A 23,326-nucleotide genomic window follows, 5' to 3' on the forward strand; every position below is an offset into this window, starting at 1 on the left:
GTACCATCATATCAAACTCTTAGGATCGGCTCTAGACGTCTTACAGAAAATTGAATTCCAAGGTATGTCTGAATGCCACTATGCCAATGAATTCTCTTATCTAGCCTTATATTCTGCTCCTCCAATCCCAGTCTTGTCTTAAGATCCATGTCCACTCATGTCCCCACAGTTGGGCCAGTTGAGCTCGGTCCTGCAACTCCTCTGGCATAGATGCTGTTTGTTTCCCTAGAGTAGGGCTCCTTACCATTTGGCTCATCTGTGGTGAGACCTGGGTATAGGACCAAAGCAGTGGTTCCTCAAAGTGTGGCCCCCGAACCAGCATGAGCAACATCTCCTGGGAAAGTACGAGAGTACAGCTTCCCGGGACCCACCCCAGACCAACCGAATCAGAAGCTTTCGGCATAGGGCTTAACAGTCTGTTTTAACTAGCCTTCCAAGTGATTCTAAGGCATGCTCCAGTTTGAGAAACACAGGTCAAAGAAAGATGAGGGTGGGTCTTGAGGAACATGCTTCATTTTCAGAGGCGCCTCTTGGCCAGGGAAGATCATGGCAAAGGAAGAAATGTTTTCTCTGGATGGTGGAATGGGGCTGCTTCTGTCATTTGGAATGTTCCAGGGGATGTGGGGGTTTGAGATCCTCAGGCTAAGTCTACTGAAATGTTTCTGACACAGGTCTCAGGGTAGTGCTCTTTCCCTTCCTCGCACACAGCAGGCCTGTCAGGGCTCCTCCTGCAGTCATCTTTGCATCTCTGTCTCGTTATTATCCATTCTGGTCCTGATTTGCAGCATAATCTGCCCTGAGGCTGCAGAAGATGATAGTCTTCCTTAGTGCCTCCCTCTTGGCCATCTGCCTTTCACAGCATGATTTACATTGACAATTAGCCACCCTGAGCATATCATTTTCTTTTTGCAAGGTTTCTGATGTTGAAAGCAGCCGCCCCACAACACAATCCTTACAGATATTGTGGTCCCCATACCAATTAAGGACAGCAGCCACTTGATCTCCCAAAGCCTTGTCTTCCCCCTGCGACTGGTTCCAATTCCCACAAGTGAAAGCTTTTGTCATTGTGAGGCCACTGCCTGGGGAGTGTGATCTCCACCCCCACTTCACCACCAGCAGTAAAGTCCCTACTCCTTGGGAGAGAAGGACACTCTAAATCCTAAATCCTGTCCTGTGGGGTCTCATTTCTAGTCCAAGAAAGCGCCTACTCTCTGTGCCTGGATTTCCTAGACAGCAGTGCCGAAGACAGAGCTTGTGGATGGATGCTTTCCTGGGAGAAGCAAGCTCAAGGACATGGATGAACGTCGACGAGTTATGGAACTGCTCACAGCAAGACTAGAAAATAAAGCAGGGTTGCTCAGGTAGGCAGGACATGTCTGAAGAGAAAGAATGAGATCATCCAGGCAAGTCTTCAGGTAGGAGAGAAAGGGAGATCTAGTTACTGCTCCCTGAGAGCTCCCCTTCAGGGTATTAACACTCCTGTGCGTATGGCCCAGCTAGATGACCACTGGGGACACCATACCCACACCAGCAGCGTGGAACTTCATTCTATCAGATCTGGGAGTGAAGGATGAGCTAGAGCACCCACAGTTCAGTGCAGTAAAGCTTTGGTGCCAGAGCAATGCAGCCGCTTCTATAGGAGACAAGATGGCAGCCAAGCAGGAAGGCAGCCTGCATGGCCACAGGGCTGGCTTCCCAGTCTTAGCTCTGATGAGATGAGCCACTATGGACAGTGGGCTCTGGGGTTCCTGCAGTAAGGAAGCATCCGAGGGCAGGGAGGCAGGCACATGCCATGAGAATCTAAGGAGGTGCTTACATAAGTTCCAATACCAACAGTGGTTCCAGATGGGCAGGTCTACCTGTTCCTCAGAGCTCTTTCCACCATACTATGTGCAATCTTATTTCTTTGAGTTTATAATGTGTTTCTTCCCCTTCTATATTTAATGACTGAAAAGCAAAAAAAGTTTTCTAGGTGAGCCTTGTAAAGAATTCATATCGTTATGTCTATCTAAAAAAAGAAGAAAGAGTGCTAAGAAGCTCTGACCTGATGCTTGAATTTTTTAGATCTTTTTCTGGGGAGAGCGGTCAAGAAATGTTAGTTCAGTAACTCTCTAATTTTCTTGCACTCTAATGAACCCTGAAGCAATAGAAAAGTTTCCCTTTCCCACTGCAATCAGTGGCCCATTAATTTTTAATTTTACTTTCTACACATTCCCAAGTGTCTCCGCTTTTCTTACCCAAAGTCTTGTATTTGCCGTATTTCTCCTCTCTCTTGAAAGTCCAGGCTCTTGTTGTCTCATGCCTAGGTAATTACCAAAACTTATTGAAAGAACAAAGAAATGAAATAATAGCTGTGTAAATGAACATGAGAGGATCTGATGAGTGTGAGGATCCATCAGGTATTTTCCTCTGTGTTATCTGACTCAGTCTGACATCAACTTGTAACACGATAACGTTACCCCCACTTTGAAGATGAAGACATTCAGGCACACAGATGATTCTCTTGCATTCCAACTCTCATCTTTATAAATCTCTATGTCTTATCTTCTCTCAGAGTCTTAGTGTTCAAACACTATTTTAGTTACAGCGTTCCCCTGCTGTAGTCAATTTGCCACCCTGACCCTGAATGTCAGTTCACCCTCCATGTGGCACCTCCAGTCTAGGAAAAGTGCCCCAACCCCAACTTCTCTTTCATAACTACCATCACGGTTACATCTTAGAGCTTCTATTTCTTGCTTCCTTCCTTCCTTCCTTTCTTCCTCTTCCCTCTCTTCCTCCTTCCCTCACTTTCTCCTTCCCTCCCTCTATCTTTCCCTTCTTCCTTCCTTCCTTCTATAACCCTCTCCCCTTTCTTTCTCTTTGTGTGTCTTTCTGCCTTTCATTTTCTTTAAGTTAACATCTGTCTTTCGCTTTATGTTAATATCTCTTCATCTTAGCCTGTAAGCTCCCTGAGGACAGAGGCTAAGTCTGTTTTGCTAAAAATTGTATCTCCACTCCCTATGTGTTGAATGAATGAACAGATAAATGAACGAAAAAGTTAGTACCTGAGCATACCACATGAAAAGCCAACAGCCAAATTGTAGTAACTCTATTTTACTACACCACATATTTTCTTCTAGTAGCATTTGTTACTTGGTATTGAAAATGTACTAGAGGCTTATCATAATTGTTACCTAACAGAATCTACTTAGATGGGGCCAGGGAGACCATAGCATCCCTCAGTAGGCAGTGCTGCCATGCAGTATGCCATGCTGATGAAATTGCACTTCTTATGAGAGGCTATGTGATGACCCAGAGAGAGAACAGGTTTGCCTCTGTTCCCAAACCTGACTTATCTCTTACTCCATCTCATCTGTAGCAGGCAAAGGTGAGCAGTCCAAATGGTTTTATTGCCATTCAACTGGGACCCAGAAATGTAGAGCTCCAATTCCAGCAGCTAGAGTTGGACTTTCTTAGATATGCCAAAAGGCAAATTTTGGCTAAGGGGAGATTATTATCTAAATTGTATGAGTGAGGTTGTGCCCCAGGCCCCTGGGAAACAGCGTCCATTGGCAACAGGCTCCAGAGTCTCTGTGCAAGGACTTCATGACAATGGCAGTCAGCCTCGTAAATTGCCAAGGAAGATATCATTTCCTCTTGATTTATGCCATTTCTCTTTTTTCCTTCGCTTAAGGTAAAAGATGTTTGATCCTTTAAATTATGAAAGCTGATCCACTTCTGTCCTTATCAAATCAATCTTTTTGTTTAGAGATCACCCGGCTTACTGGTTGTTTCTCAAATTCTGCTGAAACAGGGATCTCAGAAACCATCTATAAGTAAGGACCTCGGTTCTAAAGGAGAATTACTTTGGATTAGCTGTCACTATCTTTCAATTGATCTTCCTCTGTTCTCTGCTCTCTATTCATATTAATTATTTTCTTTGATTACAGAATAAAATGGAAACTTCTTTGATGTCTTTAAAATTAAAAGGCAGTCAAGAACCACATTTCTTTCTCCCATAAAGAATATTTTCTGTTTTAAGCTAAGAACATTTTTACAAAGTCATTTGCTGAGTCGGCAAACTATAGAGACGTCCCTGCATTAACTTCACCTTTGCTGGTTGGGAATCCAACACTGGCTTTATTTTGCAATCTGTTCCCAAAATGTGAAACTCTGTTCATAAAGAGGTGTTGAAATAAGCTTCCCAAGTCATCTCATCTTCCTCTTTGATTATTTTATTTCCTAAGATTCTGTGCTACTTGAATCTTCTTGTTCTGGCCAAGGACCAAAAATAAAATATTGTTTTGATTTTATTTTGGGTCTAAATAGAAACAAAAAAATCAATATAAAGCGTTTATTAATATTATCAGACATATGCAAAAGTCTATTCCCGGGAAGTTTCTGATGAAATTATGTCAGATATGTAATTTTGTACATAAATTTGGATTATCAGGAAGAGAAGGCTGGTCAAATTCATTCCACTTTCTAAAATTCTCCATGTGGTGTTCTCCATTTATAGTCAAAATATCATCCACTTTCAAATAATTTTTCATACCTAAATTAAAGATATTTTTAATGATATACATATCTGTGTGTATAAACACACCCTCACATATATAATTATACAGAGATATTCAATATGGACATATACATTTGAGAACTCGTCATCTAAGAGGAAACGAGTAATGTTTATAGTAATCTGGCTTTAAAAACTTTCCACAGTAGAAATTTTTAATAAAAAACTTAAAGGTAATTGTATTAACACATTCCAATGAGACAGTGCACTTTCACCATTTCATATGGTGTCTCGTTGACATTTTCTGCTAACGATGTGCATATTTTAAAACTTTTAGACTATACATAGTTTACTCAATCTTTAGGAAATATTTTATTCTTGAATGTAAATTTTAATACTTATTTCACTTAAAGGTTACTTTGTAGTTAAATGTTCAGTATATGTATATAATGTGTATACAGTACATATGTAATATATATCAGTATATAGTATGTGTTATAATTAATTATATCTGTATATATTATAATAGAGAGATTGTATAATTGTATATACTGCACATATTACATATAATAGTATATATGATAACCAATATATATCAGTAGATGATATGTTATAATTAATTATATACATATATCTATATATCTATCTTTCTATATAAAACCTTCCAGTCTATCTTTTCTACAAAGTCTTAACAAAAATTCTCAGTGATGAGTGGAGAACCTGTTATTTTGAAGTCAGCTGAAATAGCTATTCTACAACAACATGGAAAAAAAATAGCCTCCAGGTCTCATATACAGCAAAGATTTACAAAATCAAAGAAAGTAGAAAATTCTGGAAAAAATCCAGACATCAGTTAAACTTTCAGCATTTGATAGATTATGAAAGGAAGCGCATTCCAGCTCATCAAGTTATTAGAAGATCTAAGAAATCGTGTTGGCAAAATTTGTGCAGCAGTCTTAATCAACTCCCCTTAGGAGAAGAGATGCAGAATAAGATTAAAAGCATCATCTCCAAAGAGGTCAGAGCTTTTGAAGCACCTACTTTAATTAAAAGGTGAAACTACCACTGATTCAGATATACAAAGTGTTAAGTGGAAGCCCTGTTCATGTTAATCATGAAGAATATGACAGAGTTTTTCTTTTTTAAAATCTTGGCAAAGAAAGAGATTTTTAAATTTTGAGAAATCAAGTGAAATTTGTAGTGATGGGAGTTAACTGGACTTAGTGTGGTGATCATGGCTCAACACGTACAAATACATTGAATCATTATATTGTACACCTGAAACTAATATAATATGTCAATTATTCAATTTAAAAAATCAAGTGGACTTCATTTCTTAAAGTTATTGATAAAAGAATGTGTTCTGGGCCGGCCCTGTGGCTTGGTGGTTAAGTGCGCGCGCTGCAATGCTGGTGGCCCGGGTTCGGATCCCGGGTGCGCATCGAGGCACCACTTCTCCCTCCATCCTGAGGCCGAGTCCCACATACAGCAACTAGAAGGATGTGCAGCTATGACATACGGCTATCTACTGGGGCTTTGGGGGGAAAAAATAAAATAAATAAAATCTTTAAAAAAAAAAAAAAAAAAAAAAAAAGAATGTGTTCTGCCATTTTCAGATGCATTTCAGGATAATTAATGAATGAAGTATAGTTAATTTTAAAACATGGTTTGTCAAAATATCCTTGCAAACACATAACCTTTTCTTTTCCATGATCATGACTTGTGAATTCCTTGTCTGGTGCTATACAAGGATATTACCTTTTATACTACCATATAGTAATGGGCAATTTTGTCATATCTCTCTCTCTCCCTGACTTTTTTCTACCTTCTTCCTTCCTTTTCTGCAGCAATATTTGTTTAATAAATGCTGTGTATCATAATATATTCTAAATGTTGGAGTGAGAAAATTGGTCAAGCCACAAAATATATCTATGTAAGATAATATGCCCCCTCCCCCACTCGGACAGAGCTGTACTTAATTTTACTTAACCAACTCTTTTAAACAAGGCTGCGTTTCTAGTTTAAGAGTAAACTTGCAGAGCATCAGATAGACAGGGAAGTGACCACACAGGCACCAAGTCATATCACCACGTAACATGAGGAAGACTGTTCTTAAATGTGCCGGAGATATGATGAGTGGCTGAAATTATGTTTCATGCACTCAGTTTAAGGGGTCATAAGCTACATTTTCAAAATGGTTATTCATGGCTATGGTTTAATACATTTTCCCTAGAGACAGCAAATGGAGAGAGGAGATGGTCACTTATATCTAATGATTTATTGAGCTGGGATGTGGGTGGGTGGCAGCTTTCGTTAATTTGACTTCTTCTGTAGTATAAAATATGTACAAATATCTGTAGTATAAAATATCTGCTAAATGTTTTATGAACCTTCCCCTGTAGCAGGACTTTGGGTGCTAAGCCTGGAAAGACTATGGAGGTCCCTCTCTGCTTTCTAACACAGGCAAAGTCCTCCAGAGTGAGGCAGGGAGACTTTCTGATCCATCTCGCCAGCCCACTGGCTATTCAAGGCTTCGCTGGTCTTCCCCTACCCAGCAGAGTCCCTCCACCTGGGGCCAGTCCATCCTCTCTCTGCCTGTGCCTGGTCTCAGCAGACACCTCCAGAAAAGAAGGGAGCTGCAGCCATTGCCCACCAAGGAAAAGCTGTTCTGCAATTCAGATTCTTGGTGTTCACAGTTCTTTGGTGATGTAGCTTGGAATTAATAGGATTTTTTAGTTTATTCTTTTTCCTCTAGTTATTACAGTTGGAGCAATGGTTTGTTTCAACTTTTATATCCTAACCAGGTGTCAGTATTTCATGTTCTGAAAACTTTTAAGCAACTTTGTTTAAACTCCCAAAGGAAGAATAATTTTGGCATTTTTTTGAACATGTTGAATGCAATTTAAAATGGCGTGTTTTAAAATTCGCTTTTACTTATGTGAATCCATTCTGCTGTGCTCCCCAAGTGGAGCTATAACCCACTAGCTGAACCACCCCCTTCATGGATGTGTTTGTTCCACAGACACCAACTTTATTAAAAATGTGTTTGTCACGTGACTGCTAGCAGCATAGAGTTCTCACAAGTAGAAAGAAAAGCAGGAGAAGGGAGAATTAGCTCCAGGTTTGTTTTCGCTTCTCGCTGAATTCTAAAGTTGATAGGATGACACTTCATGGCAGACATCGACAGAGCACTCCCTGTGTGACTAGCGCTGTTCTAATCAAACCCTCACTGTGTGCCCATGAAATACAGAGGAGAAAACTTGTGCCCAGAGAGGTTGGGTACATTTCTCAAGCTCACAAAGCTATCAAGTGGGGAAGCCAGGATGGAACCTAAGATCACAGGACTCCACTCTCCATCGTCCTAATTGCTCAACTAGCGGTCAGATTTTTCTTCTGATAATCTCTCACTGGCTACTGGATAATGCATTTTTCATTAAATAAATACATGCCTAGAACACTGTGTCACTGAAATTGTAAATAGCAAAGCTCTAGCCACCAGAGTGTTTTATGAAGGGAAATGATGCATTGAATTTACTGAAGACCGAAAATGATCACTCATTAGTGAGATCATAAGTTCAACTGCAGAGAAAAAAGTCTCACCAAAGTCGAAATGAAAACCTTCACCTCCTCATCTCAGTGACGGAGTCTGGCTCTAAATGGGTTTCAACTGCTGGCCAATGCCGGACTCATACTTTGCTTTAGCAGTCATCCTTAAATCTGATACATTTTCAAACAAAACAAAAGTTGTGATTTGCACAGATAGGTAGAGAAGTCGGGGTGGAGATTTATCTTCTTTTATTTTAGAATATTAAAACAAAATAGTTCTTATATTATGACTGTCACAATCATTTAATTCAAAGAGGAGACTCATCCAAAATGATTTGACGAGGGGCATTCATGGTAGAGAACTAAGTGGCCTAGACAAGAAACCCTTATTTTCCAACCCACCTTGAACATGGAAACCAGAATCCTGCTCTCGGCGAGCCACGGTGCCCTGTGTGTTTTGGGGGGAAAATACATGCAAAGAGCTATAGAGACATTCTGTAATCACCTACACTTTTGGATTTGACCTAGAAAAGTTAAAAAAACTACAGGGAGCTACCTTGGTCCAGAAAGAACAGACAGTAACCTACTTCTATAATCATATCAAGGAAACCTAAGTACCCTGGAACCTAAACAAGCCAAAGAACACCCTTTCCCCACCACCGAAACGCACAGTGAAGACTCAGATTTTGTCACAAATGCCTGCTGCAAATATGGGCTCTTTGTTCTTTGACCCTGAGAAAGAAAGTCCTTGAATTCCCCCCATGGAATCTGATTCCTCAATTCCTTGCCCATCTTTCTATTTCTCCAACAGCAGCAGAATCTAAAGAATATCCTAGTCTATCACTGCCGTTTATTTTTAGGAAACAAACAGGACATCTGGAAAGGAGAGATTAACATTGAATAAGATGAAACGCTCTATTCCACACCGCATCCCAATGATCTGGTAGGCTTTTCCGTCGTAAATATTCCAGATCTCCTCCTTAGGTGGGAGTCCTGCTCACCTTCCGTTGCATCTGGCCTCCCAGGGTCTACCCCCTCAAAGCAAGTGACGTTCCTCTGTCATTAAAATGCACAGAAGAAAGACAAAAACATGTGACACAGGCTTCAGTGTTTTTTTTCCTATAATCTATCCAGATTTTCAGCAAATACCTTGGGAAGGAGCCTTGAGTTTAAGCTAAAAACCCTCAAATATCAACAACAAAACAATCACGGTGCTTCCATAACTTACTGACTGCTTTTGATTTTGAAGTTTGATTTTTTTTTCTTTTCAGTATATAGACTTTATTCTTTAGAAAAATTGAGTAGAAAGTACAGAGAGCTCCTATATAAAGCCCCAGGTTTGACTTTAATGATGGTAGAATCATTTATTGTCCTGTAGGAAAAAAAGGGAAAAGAAAGACTGTAATCCTGTTTCCCAACAAGATGGAAGAGACAATCAGCGTGGCGATCATCAACCTGATATTGGGCAGCCTGGAGCTGGTTTCATCCCCCTCAGGAAGCTTAACCCCCAAAGGGTATTTGCTTCTTCCAATTTACTGCCAGGTTGGACGTTGTTATGATGACAGTTTCCCAGGAGCATCTTTTCCTCCTTCTTGGCCACCATCGTACCCGGTTTAGGATGTACAGACCTTTCATCACCCTGTAGCAACTTCTTAGTAATTGATGGGGCCACCTGTAATATCAAGTTATTGTCATTAAAACCAGTCTGTTTTCATGGCAGGAGTTATTACATTTTGTAAAGAAATGCTTCCCAGACACATAAGTCACCGAAGCTCTAACAAAAGAGCAAATAAACGGCTTGGCGTTGGTGAAAAGAGTCTCCGGGAAAGAGGCATTATACAGCAGAACCTTTTCAAACTCCGGCCACAGCCTCACGCTCCGGGACTAGGGGTCTCATTGTGCTGTTACCGATCCCAGCCCGCTTTTAGAATTCAGTTTTATTTCCTACCATTCAGAGCCTGCTAGTCCATTTCAATGAAGAATTCATCAATTGCACCTTTACTTTACACGCGCTCTTTTGAGTGGCTCTATCGGTCTCTAAGACTTGCCAAGTCTGGGATCATTAGCATGACACGGACGTTCCCTTCTAAAGGGAGCCGCTGACACAGAATGACAGCAGTGCAAATTTGCAAGTTTGTGGCAGCCTCTTTGTCATAAAACCAAGCTTTGTGGGCTCACAGTCATCAGCCACACGATGAGAAAAGTGCAGACACTGGTGTCCACTTGGGAAAGAAAAATGATAGTGTCTGTATTCATAGTTTATAACGCACATCGCTGCCTTCCAGGGTAAGGCGAATCAAAGATGTTTTTTTCCTCTGGCTTGCATCCTCAACTGCTCTTTGTCAATCACCGTCCATAGGTTTTACTCCGTGCATTTGAGTTATTTGTAAAACCAGGGCTGCGCTGTGTTGGAAGAGGCGATTTTACAGACAAGGGAGGTTTTCTAGCAGAAGCCCCCATCGCTGGGAGCTCTACCAAAGAGATGTCATGAGATGAAAGCACCACAGTGAAATGAAATGAAATCATGGAGACTTATAATTATGTAGCCAATGAAATAGGAGCTGATGCTAGGGAGCATGACACGTCACTCTTTTGGTCTTTCCTCTTAAAAATGGCACGACTGTCTCAGGTGGGGAATTTATTGTGAAGCGAGGATTCCATTAATGCTCTTTCATCACTATGTCTTTTGTAATTACATTTCTTCTTGGTTCTTTAAGCCCGGGATTCATAAATCCTCATTTACAGTTAAGCCATCACCGTATCACATAGCACTTCAGATGGATAGACGCATGGTGTTTGGTGTCAAGTGCAAGCAACTGTCCTATATCAATACATATGAGTAAAACCTTGAACATAGAGTAAAGATGTTATCTCCAGGACTCATCAAGATTTAAGCCCAAGGTTCAGCAAACTTGTTCCATAAAGGACTAGATAGTAGATATTTTAGGGCTTGCTGGCCAAGATGCCTACGCTCGGCTTCTGCACGGTGAAAGCAGCCACAGACAGACAGCGCAGAAATGAATGAGGGGGGCTGCATGGAACAGGTGCTGGCCGGTTGTGCCCCCAGGCTGCAGTTTGCAGACCCGTCCCATGTTCTGGCCCTGGGATAGAAACTAAATGTCCCTTCATGGGCCACCTCTGAACATCGGCAATGGCGGCTTGGAAAGGATCAGGACGTTTCAACACATTGAGATAGCGGTAACTGGATTGATTCACAATACGGGGTATGTAATTACTAATTACTTAGTATGGACCAGCCTCCAGGCTGAGACTTACATCTCCCCAAAACAAAGCAGAGAAGGCCTTACGGTTATCGTTCCCATTTTACAGATTGAGGAGTGAGGCAAAGCAACATGAAGTAGCTTTCTCAAAATCTCACAGGTAAGGGCCGGCCCCGTGGCTTAGCAGTTGGGTGCGCGCGCTCCGCTGCTGGCGGCCCGGGTTCGGATCCCGGGCGTGCACCGACGCACCGCTTCTCTGGCCATGCTGAGGCCACGTCCCACATACAGCAACTAGAAGGATGTGCAGCTATGACATACAACTATCTACCGGGGCTTTGGGGGAAAAAATAAATAATAATAAAAAAAATTATAAAAAAAAAAAATCTCACAGGTGAGAGGTGGATGTCTGTGTATGGAGGTGGGAGACCGTAGGAGGGTGAGCAGGATTTCAACCAAGATATTGGATGTTGTCTGGGGAACAGGATGGGGAAAGGGGCCACAGGCCATGGGTTTGCTCTTTGTACGTAGCCTCTCCTTTGGAATTCTTTCTCCAACTAAGTTGGTGATGTTTATCTTTATGATCACATATACATATGTATGTAGGTATATATATGCACACACATATGTATATGTGTGTGTGTATATAGTACATGTTTACAAGTAATATTCTATTGTTATTCCCATGTGAACTAACTGGTAAATTTTACTTATTCATCATCATAGTGACTAAAATAACCTTGAATATTAAATAGCGTGTGACTCTGGAAGTAGGAAAAAAGCTATTAAATATTTGACATGAAATTTCACTTCATATTATTGGTCTGAACCAGTTAGAAGAGATAATCTTGGGTGGGCAGGCACAGATGCACGAATCAGCATATATCCTTTCATATTTAGAAGTCATGAATTGTAACTCAAGTGACCAAGATGTATTGATGCCTGCGGGTTCCATAACTCTTGTAAATGATTCTTTAGAAAAATGCCTCCTTGCATCATTCATATTTATCATTTTGGTATATCTCCTTACAACTTTTTTTTTCCATTTTCTTATTATATTTATGTATCTGAGTACACATTTATCCATCTGTCTATCCATCATCTATCTACGCATTGTCTAATTTTAATAAAGTGGTATATACATAATGCATGCATAGATAGTATACTGTTTTCTCTCAGAATGTTTCGTCACAAATATTGTCCCATGTAACTGAAAATTCCTCGTAAGTCATGATTTTTTTGTGTGTGTGAAGAAGATTACCCTGAGCTAACATCCATTGCCAATATTTCTCTTTGTCCTGAGGAAGACTGGCCCTGGGCTAACATCCGTGCCCATCTTCCTCTACTTCATATGGGACGCTGCCACAGCATGGCTTGATAAGCAGTGTGTAGGTCCACACCCAGGATCCGAACCCACGAACCCAGGGTTGCCAAAGCAGAACACGTGAACTTAACCACTATGCCACCAGGCAGCCCACCTCATAATTTTTAATTTTCACAGTTTTTTCCATCAACTTTGGGCCACAAATTATTTCATCATTTAAAAAAATGATTTGACATTCACGATGTTAACTTATTTTTGCTATCATAATCAAAGCCAAAATGGTTTATTTAATATCAAGATCAAGGCATGTATTGATTATTATATTGTTTGTATTATGCTGAAGGAGAGAAAATACAGCTGGTAGAATTCAGAAATGATAGAGTATGTTAAATAAATTTCTCCTCCTATCTAACTAAGAGTGTTTTGCCTTTGTATTGTGTTTTAAAAGGTTATACAAGTGTTTATTTGCTTTTATCTCTTCAGCCATGTTTTGCCATCTTTGGGATCATCCTGTGTTTGTGCACTGCGATTGAAATTGCAGTGTTTGTTCAGAACACAACGACATTCGACCGTCAATTGCCAAGAGCATTGCGGCTTGAAAAGCGAATGAGTAAATAGAACAGAGGAAAAGAGTTAAGTGGTTCCAGGAGTGGATTAGTACATGATGTTGTTGTACAGTGGTATATGTGTTCAAAAGATTTAAAAGATCCCTGATCAATGAAGACAAAGATGATTCTCAATGTGAGCGGCTTAACCGCATCGCTCAGTCTCACAGGGCCTAAATGCTAATTTGGGCTAAAACAAAGCAAAATTGAAAAACACCAGGTCAAGAGCATTGCCTAAGCATTTTTGAGTCCAGAGAAGGTTCATGTATAATTTATATGTTTATTTATATTATGCATTCGTTATATATGTGTATACATATATGCATGGCAATATATTATCTGTATTGTCTCTGCATATAAAATGCATGATACATACTTAGGATGGTGTGTGGTGTGTAGGTTCTGCATTCATGCTCAGCTAAACTGCTCACAATGGCGTTAATGAAATCGTACTGGCAGAAGCAGGCCATTGCCATCTTGGCGATTGTTTGTCTATATCGTATATGAATCCAAGGTGTCTGAAAGTCATGGCCAAAAAAATTGGGGGTTTGAAAAATTTGGGGAAAGTGATGCCTTTCTTACAAAGTGTGGGAAACAAGGAAATAAGTCTTTAATATCAAAACCCAGAGTTTTAGTTTCTTCCTATTCCATAATCAGGTGCGATCCCATCTCCACCCCGAGCCACATCCAAGCAGCAGTCAGAAGACCCAGCTGGAAATAAAAAATGAGATCCTGCTGTGGCTTTCCTTTTCCTGCGGGAAAATATTTTAAACTATTAGAAAGGGAGTAGAATGCAAAATATGTGTGACTTTTACATATGAAGCAGAAGACTTGAATTGTGGACAGTTCCGTTGTGTTAGCAAATTTTCCTCCTCCACCCCACCCTCCAGCTTGGTCCTTTTGGGGCAATACCGGACTACTTGGTCATGAATCCTGCCTACTTGAGTAATATAATTTCCTCAACTCTAAAACGCAGATGGTGACAGACCCCACTTCACTTTGTCACTTGTTGTGAGAATTAAGTAGATTAACACAGATAAAGTGCCTAGAGGAAGGCGTGGACACAGTAAGCCTTCGACAGATGTAATCCATCATTATATTATGCGACCAATAGATGTTTATCGTGTGTCACGGAGCATGCTAGTGCTAGACTTACCTCCTTGTTCCCCCAGTGTCTACAGTCTAGAGGAAAAGACAGCCTCTAATCAAATAATCGTGCATACAGCTGCTTTTAAATTTGAAATTGTTGGAAATTATCTGGATGATGGCCATGTGCATAATGAGGGCAGCTAAGCTGGTCAGGGGTGCCTGAAACTTTCGAGAGAGAAGGAAGTCGGTATTGGCACCCAAAAAATGCTAAAGGAAGATATTTTTGGCTGAAGGAAGAGTGTGTTTCTTACCAGGGAATGGTAAGAAGACGAGTTAATAATGTTCAGCCTCTGACATTGCAAAGGAAGGGGATCAGAATATGCCACCCCAAAATATGCCCCTTTCGCATAAAGATTATTTGGAGCAGAAGGCAATTAAGAAACAACAGACGTGGGAGGAACTCTCTGCCATCCCCCTTTCTGCCTAAAAGCAGAGCATACATTACTCTTTGGAAAGGTGACACATTTTTGTTTGTAAAAGTGTCTCTTTCTCCACTGTCAAGAAGAGAACAACTCTTAATCCCCAGAGATGACTCTTGTTACTGCAGAGGGCACTTGAGTCTGCATAACATACCTTACTAAACAACCCTTATCTACCATTAGTTTCCCTCACGTATTTACCTTCCTACAATTTGCCACCCCTAGAAGCCCAAACTCTCACTCCTTCCGTTGTCTAGTCACTTCTCCACAATTTATTGCCCTTTGTTAAAGTGATATGTAAACTCCTGGGTCTAACTGCCTCCTTGGAATTTTCATTTCTTTTCTGTGAAGCCCCTCACGCACATAAAGTTATTAACATCATTAAAATCTGTGTACATTTTCTTCTGTTAATCTGTCTTTTGCTAGTTCAATTTGTTTGTCCCAGCGACTGATCCTAAAAGGGTAGAGGAAAAATTTTTCCTCTCCTGCAGGATGGAAGAGTCTGCATACACCCCCCTAAAGGGGAACGTGGAGGAAGAGAGCTGACCTAATGTTCTTTGGGCTATCCTGGGTCTTCCTGTGGAGAGGGGTGTGGTCATCCCCCAACACACTTGCAGAGACTGAGCTAGACTTCTGGCAAAGGGGCCAGAAGGAGTACACGGTGCTGATTCAGAGTCCATAGGGCCAGGAAGGGCAAATTCAGGCCATGCCAGCCAGAGAGGGCTGACAGTACCTGACTGGGACTGAAGTGAGCAGCTCTCCGGGGTTCTATGGAGAATGCCAGCAGAGGAAGCAGTGACCAGGCAGGTCTTCAGGATGCGCTACCCAGGAGACCAAGGGAGCCAGAGGAGGCTGTGTCCAGGCACTGTGACCACTCCCCTCCATCTTGAGTTAGGAACATTCACACTCACCCCACATTCCTAGATACTCATACAGTGGTGCTGTTCAGAGAGTGGACCATTGGGAAATGTGAGTGATTGAGGATACCCTCATAACACGTTCCAAACCAGATAGGATTAAAGGATAGTTTTCCTCTGCAAACACATAGGTATGTGTGTATATAATATAACATAGTTAATACAATAATGTAATGTAATATAATATAACATAATATAATATAGAGACAGAAATTTTTGCTGAGCACCCCAGTCAGTTGGAGGGTCGAAGAACCTCATTAGTTTTCCTCCCAGTCTAGGAGAGGCAGTCCTTGGACCAGAAGGACTGTGACCTCTTGCTCTTAGTATCCCAAGTGCTTGGGACAGGGTTGTCCACAGACCAGGAGCATGAACATCGCCTGGGAGGCTGTGAGCGGTGCCCCGCCTCAGACCTGCGTTCTGATGGGATCCTTGGGTGACTGGTATGCTCATTAAATTTCGAGAGGCCCTGCTCTAACTGATGATCAATAATCGTTTGTAGAAAGAAGGAATAAATGAATGTATACATGAATAAATAATTGAATAAGTGGAGCCATTAGGAACTAGCTAATGGTATGTTTTTCTTTACTCTTGTTTAGCATGCTTAAATACAGAGGCTGAGTTGCTGGCTTTTACCTCAGGCTTCTCTTAAGAAAGAGCTTTCCCTTCCCCACTCATCTTCTTTCCAGATGGACCAGTTGGGTTGTGGTAATGGAGCTGGGTTCTTTCTCTGAGCCTTGCCGGCTGATGCACAGGTAAAAGCTTACTCACCCTGTGAGTTTTAAACTGGTTCTTATAGAATCTAGACCTTAGTATCTGAGCATTGATGCCTGTGTGACATCCTTTATATTCCCTCTTCATATCTCCCTAGACTTAGAATGCCTTGGACTCCTGGCCATAATATTCCATGTGTTGGGTTTTATTTGGTGGTTTCATAATAAGATGGCCTATATACCCCTCTTGTCTGCCGACAATTAGCAGGGTGCTTGCTCTGGGCTGCATATTATTTTGATTTACATATAGTTTCTGAGTGTCCACTGGCTTTGTCCTTATCAGCTTCCCATAATCGTTATTCTCGAACTATTACCGTGATGCCTTGAGCGAAAGCTGCTGAGATGTCCTGAGTTTACCTTCGGACTCCAATGCTTACTAGCTGGGTGGTCCCATGGAATTACCCTCCTTATGGGGTTGTAGGGCTTAGAACAGTGACTAGTATACAGTAAACTCAATGTAAGTGTGCATTCCTGCTCTCGCTCATTCATTTGTGGATTTAATAAGCATTTGTTGAGCGACTAATGTGCTGGGTATGAAGGATGTTCAAATGAGTAAGGTTCTGCTGCTGTCTTTGAGGTTCTTACATTTGTATGGGATAGATGGTCTTATAGATGACTGCTAGTGAGCTGTTCTAACTGAGGGCTGTGTGGAGTGCCTTGGGAGTACAACGGAGGAGGCTATGAACTCAACCTGAGACATGACAGGGGGCATCATTGAAGAAAAGGGGCCATTTACGATGGACCCAAAACCATCAGCCCGATTCTCCTTAATCTTCTCCCTCGATTGAGCCTGCACAGGAAATCCTACATCAGATTTCTGTCAGCCCGACAGCTCAAGTGGCTTACACAGTCCATGGAGCTATTCAAAGTGGGATTCACTTTTAGGACATTTCACTGTCCCTGTTACCCAGGGAAGAGAGGCTGATAAAACAACAACAAAAAAAAAAAAACAGAAAAAGACAACGACTTCCTGAGTCCCAGTGTGCATCGTGTTAGAAAAACAGCTTCTTGCTTCCCTTATCAGCTAACGCATTCCGCGCCATTCACACATATAAACGCCTTGCCCAAAGAGACCTCTCCTCCTGCCGTACATTGTTTATATCACTTGCAATGCTTTTTCTCAGATCTTCACAAACAGGGGAAATGGTGCCGTAAAGAAGAAAGGGGGCATCCTTTGGCCAACACTTCTGAAAATCCTCCATGCTTACTTTTCTGTCAGGCTGATCAATGATTCCATACTTTTTTATTTTTTATAATGGAAAATAAACTTCAAACAGAACAAGACATAACATGGCACAACAAGAAAAAATGCCACCCAACTCTACGGCAGGGAACGCAAATGCCTTCAGATTGACGTCAAGAGTGTGTTTTTTAAGTGGAGAAGAAAAGCCAGCACGTAGCCAACAATGGAGTCTGGGTGCAGTGGTCGGGCGGGTGTTCCCACTGGGCTTAAGGTCTGTGTCTGTCAAAGCCACCTAAAGGGCACTGCCTCCAGTGAAAGCTCACTCTTTTATCCCTTCTCCAACATCTCCTTCTTTGTAAATGTTTGTTTTTCCCGCTGAGGAAAGAAATTCGGTGTTGAGATAGTGGCTGCGAGAGTAGTGAAATGAATCGGCTAAATAGAGCCGTCTTCTTGGGGACAGAGGTGGGGAGACCATTCAAGACATCTGGAAGGGAGCAGAGTCCTGCCAAGGGTGAGATGGGAACAGGCGATATAAATGTCTGCGTCTGCAGGTCTGCACCTCCATCGTTTTGAAGTCTTAAAGGAACAGGCTCTTGAACTTTATAAGTAAAGCCAACTAATCCATCAACCAAACAAACAAATATACCAACTCTGAACTGACACCATCCTGTCTTTTGCGGGGAGGAAACCATTAAGAATCTGTTTGCATTCATCCCCTGAAGATCTTCTCTTTCGTTTCCTCAAGAGCTGTGTAAGCTAACATTCCTAGATATTAATTATAGGATATTCACACTGGAAGGCAGTTTAGAAATCATTTTACTCAAGCCTCTCAGTTCACAGAAAGTTACATGTAATTAAAATAAATGTTAACGTGAATGTAATTCACAGAGGTAAATTGACTGTGTGAGAAGATGTGACTACTTCTTAAGGCTTGTGGTAGGGAGGGCCATTTTACCCTCCCCGGAGATTATACCTGTATTTCCATCAGCCATCATAGAATGTTGCCATCTGACATTTCTATATGGGATCTGTCAGCATATCAAGCTTTTTTTGGATCACAGTGTCAGGGCCAGTATTTTAGCAATGAGGTATTAAAGTAATTGGCATAGGAAATAACAGAATGGATCTCATTCCACTGTTGGATATCTGATAAGTGCTAATAAAGTGGATAACTGAGGTTCCAGGGATACAGTGATAGCTTTCTTAAGCACCACTGTCCTGCGACTTCTGCCATGTTAGTACGGGTGAGTTTTCAATATATAGGTTTAGGGCAGGGTTTCTCATCCTGGGCACTGTTGACATCTGGGGCTGGATTTTTATGTGTGTATGGGGACAGTTCTGTACACTGTAGGATGTTTCACAACATCCCTGGCCTCTAACAATTAGATGCCCATAGTGTCGCCCCCCCGCCCCGTCAAGTTGTGACTATCAAATATGTCTCTAGCTATTGCCACATGTCCTGGGAAAGGGGGTGCCTCATCATCCCCAGTTGAGAACCACTGGTTTAGAGTCATGTGACCAGCCTTCATTTGCCTTATGGGAAAACTGACATATTTAAACAGACAGCAACAACAAAAACTTCTGTTCTAAAGTTTGGAGATTTTTTTCCTAACCTAACTTGTGCATAAATGGTTGTCCTACAGAATGGAGACTCTGCAGATACAGTGTGAGTGTGTGTGTGTGTGTGTGTGTGTGTGCAAGGATGGATGGGAATAATCTCTTCCTATAGACAACACATTGCGTAAATGGTGCTATAATTATTATTACATTATTTCAGGAATTCAAATCCAAAAGGGGCACTTTACAGGAGGAGTTGGCTGAAACTGGACAGTGTACCCCAAGATGTTGCTTACTAGGTCATGACTAGGGTGTGGGTCATTCTTCTGTCAAGCAAAGCCAGGAGCATCAAACCAGCTGACTTGAGAGAGAATAGAAGTCAATATTCCTGCCCCCATCCTCATATCCCAGAACAACAATTCTACCACCAGGAAAAATGGTAGTAGGTGCTTGTGTGTTTGCTGTGAGTGCTGTCTTTTCTTTCTGCATTCAGCTTTCTTTCAATTATTGCCTTCCCCCTCCTCCTTCCTTCTCTCTCTGTTTCTCTATGCCTCTGTCTAACACACACATACACACTCACCCAGCTACCCAGGGATATTCAGTTTTGTTTTGTTTCTCTTTCAAGGAAAGAAAAATAATTGGATAATCTCATCAGTAGTGAGATCTTAGTGATAAAGCAGTGCTTCTTCCAAGGTCGTGTTTGAAAAAAGCACTTTAAGGCAATTCTTACCAAAGGTTAGGTGAGCTTGAGGAAATATGTATTGAGCACTGTCCTAGGCACCTGAAAAGCAAGGATCAGGAAAGCATGGAATTTCGTGTTGCTGCAATTGCATTGGTGTGGGGTGGGGTGGGGTTGTTTTGGAGCAAGAGGTTGTCCTGAAGTAAATTAGGTAAGCACTTGGTCTCCTCAGCCTAAGGATGAATCTAAATGAGAAAAGAGTGGGGGGAGGATTTGAACCAATTATTTGGTCACAATGAAGAGCTGGTATTTTAAACTCTAAACAATGCTTCTCTAAAGTTGCCGGCTAAGACACGCTGCTGGTAACTTGCTAATGTTTCTATTTGGATTGTTCTCTAAACAACTGTTGTACGTCTTGTATCAATTACTTGTACATTGTCTCCCTTCTGTTTCAGTATAACAATATTTATTTGTTTTCCATTTGGAAGGAGCTGGATCTATTTTAGGTTTGTATTTCCACTCCCTAATTGTGTAATGCGTACATATGTGCCTGTTGTTTTCAGAAATGGAAGCAGACAGGGTTTCTACATTCAAAGTAAAGAGCAGTAAGCATGATTACTCAGGAATAATGCATTTCTGTATGGAAGCAGTCTCGCTGATGAGTCTTATATAATTGAATACTGCCTAAGTCTATTCTCTTTGTGTAAGAACAAATTTTATTCTTGGTCATGTTAGTGATGGATTTTGTCTAGTAGTCTTTCTCCTACTGAGGAGATGTGAAAGAATGTGGGCACTACACAGTTAATGCAAACGTGATGGCTCAGCCAGCTCGACCAAAATAGGCCCAGGGAGCAGGTGGTTCCTTCCCAATGAAGACATTTGTCATCACAGACAGGATCTAACCACAGAAAAGGAGCATCTGAGTAATGCAAAGAGTTTGGGGACAACGTTGAAGTGCATGCACACATTCGTGCACACACACATGCGTACATGCACACAAACATGCACTAACTTGAACGTGCACACAGGCTCACAAATGTGCACACGAACACATACATACACACTCCTTTTCTCTCCTCTCTTTTTAAAACATCCTCTTGAACGTGTAGGGAAGGAAAAATCTTTTTCCTTCTACCCTACTAAGTTCAATGGCTGGGACTGTGAATCAAACTGATAGAAGACAGATTAACAAGACAAAAAAACAGTTCATTGAAGGTCGTAAAGAAAAATGTGGCTTAAGGAGGCAGCCAGATGATTGAGGCTGATTGAGGCTTATGTACCATCTTAGGCTAAGCAAGGCAAAAGGGGTTTTGGGCTTTTGGTGGGGGAGGCAAGTTTGGGACCGTGAGGGGAGGAAATGTCTGGTAAATAAGGGTTGTCTTGTTATGCAGGTCAGAGTCTCTCAGGTGATAACAAATGTTTCCAGGAGTAGCTCTCTTCCTGGTATGGAGACATTTTTACAAATGGAAATTTCCTTTATAAATGTAAATTTCCTATACAAAAGGGGAAATTTATATACTCTATTTTGAGGCAGTTAGAGGGAGGTAAAGAGCTTTTCTTGTGTCTGCTGGTTCTTAATTGCCTTTGGCTCACAATAGTCCATACACCAAAGAGGCATATTTTGAGATGGCATCATCTGGTACTCTTCAAACAACATAAGGAAAAAGACATTTTCAGGCACATCAGGACCTTCACAGGATAACACACTCCTGAACCCAAACTCTAACAATTTCTAATTTTACCAATTCAGGGGGTATCAGAATGAGACAGAAATAGCTAGAACACAGACAATAGAAATGTATGTCATGAAGCTTGGTTGGGAAGAAAGGCTGTTTGTCATGCTGAACTTTGAGCAAGCACAGAGAGAGGGATTGAGTTGGTTCTGTAATTACTGTCAGAGCTGTTTGGCACTTTCGAGGTGCTTGTGTGGTTGAGCGTAGCACAAATAAACAGGAGAATAACAGCTAGTCAGAGTAGCAGCCTGGAGTCCTGCAGTAATGCCTTTGTTTTTACAAGTACTTTGTGTTTTTCTACAGCTTTTGATCTCTTTTGGTTTACATTTTCAAATTTACATTTGGTTACCATGTGCAACCCTGTCCACTTCTGGTTTTTACCAACACTCTGAACTTTCCCATTGGCTTTGCTCTGCCAAGCTTTGAAGCAAAGAATTCAAGCAAGTAGGACATTTAGACAGGTGGCCATTGGACTTGGGAAATTCTAGAACAAAGTAACAGATGGGGGCCACGGCATATGGATAGGACAAGGTTTCAAAGAAGGCTCTCAGCCCCAAGATATGTAGGTCCATGTATGTTGGTATAAAGACTTCTAGAATGTTTGGGGACATGATCAAAGGGGATTAGGGACATGACACCAGGGCTCGGAAACTCATCTCACTAGAGTTTCAGTTTTTGGAATGAATAGAGTAAGGAATTCAGAGACAGATAGAGTTCATAATTTAGCTCTGTCTCATATTAACTGGATATAAAAATACCTACATCATGTCATTATTAGAGGAATTAATTATCTTACATTCTAGTTCCCATCACATTGTAAATGCTGAATAAATTCCATGTTTTGTTGTTGTTGTTGTTATAGTTACCAGTATGGTTACTAATTTCTCTTTTTGTTGGTATTGGGAATGGTAGTGGTAGTGGTACTAAGAGTAGTGGTGGAGATGTCAGAAGATAAACCCTAGAACGTAGTAGGCAGGGAGCTCTGCGAACACCAGGCCTGACGGAACAGAACCAAGAGTGGAGTATTGGAATTAGAGTCAAGTTTCTAGTTGGCAGCCATGCTGATTTCTCACATTAGCTGTTAATATACTGGTCCAAGTCTTTTAAAGTTGCATCAAGGTGTACACACACCTAACCCACGTTTTTGAGGTCCCTTTGCTTAGAAACAGCAGACTTGATTTGCTAGTGAGGATTCGGTTAGGGAAGGCAAAGCACCATGAGCAAAATGGAATTAGGGATTTTTTTTTTTTCAAGTATGATGGGGCATAGAATTTCCAATGGATAGAGTAATTGGATCCAGTTGCATGGTGTAGGTGGGCCTGGAAGGACGGATTACATTACTGTCTCAAACATATTAGTGTAGAATAATGCTAGTCATGGGTTGGAAATTCCATCCTCCCTTATGGTCAAAGGAATATTCTCAGATTAGAGGAAATGTGTTTTAAAATAGTGCCTTAATACTGATACATTTGAAAGTGCGTTTATTGTTTTGTTATTGGAAAGCAGTAGAGAAGAGAGAGGAAAGTGATGTTTTACTATTTTTAACTCATGGTTCAGGACTAAATAGAAAGAAAATGACTAAAACTGACTGCAAGTAATAGCAATAAAAGAGAAATTACAAGTGGTATTTAAGAAAAAATTGATGAAAACTTACAGGAATAAGGGATTTTAATTAGACCTTACATAACTGTGAGAGGTGCTAGAATGCTAAAAATCAATAAGGGGGCAGTT

At 41.2% G+C, this 23,326-nt stretch overlaps 1 long non-coding RNA gene across 1 annotated transcript in view; it reads left to right on the plus strand.

The window, feature by feature from the left end:
• LOC147911625 (uncharacterized) overlaps positions 1-23,326 on the plus strand; it is a 50,748-nt gene continuing 27,422 nt past the window's right edge. Inside the window, exon 1 of the long non-coding RNA XR_015550814.1 lies at positions 1-62. This is a non-coding gene — a long non-coding RNA (uncharacterized LOC147911625). The remainder of the gene's footprint in view (positions 63-23,326) is intronic.

This window comes from Ceratotherium simum, chromosome Y (assembly GCF_057802395.1).
Source record: "Ceratotherium simum simum isolate JZ-2026a chromosome Y, ASM5780239v1, whole genome shotgun sequence".
In the NCBI taxonomy this organism is placed as follows: domain Eukaryota; kingdom Metazoa; phylum Chordata; class Mammalia; order Perissodactyla; family Rhinocerotidae; genus Ceratotherium; species Ceratotherium simum.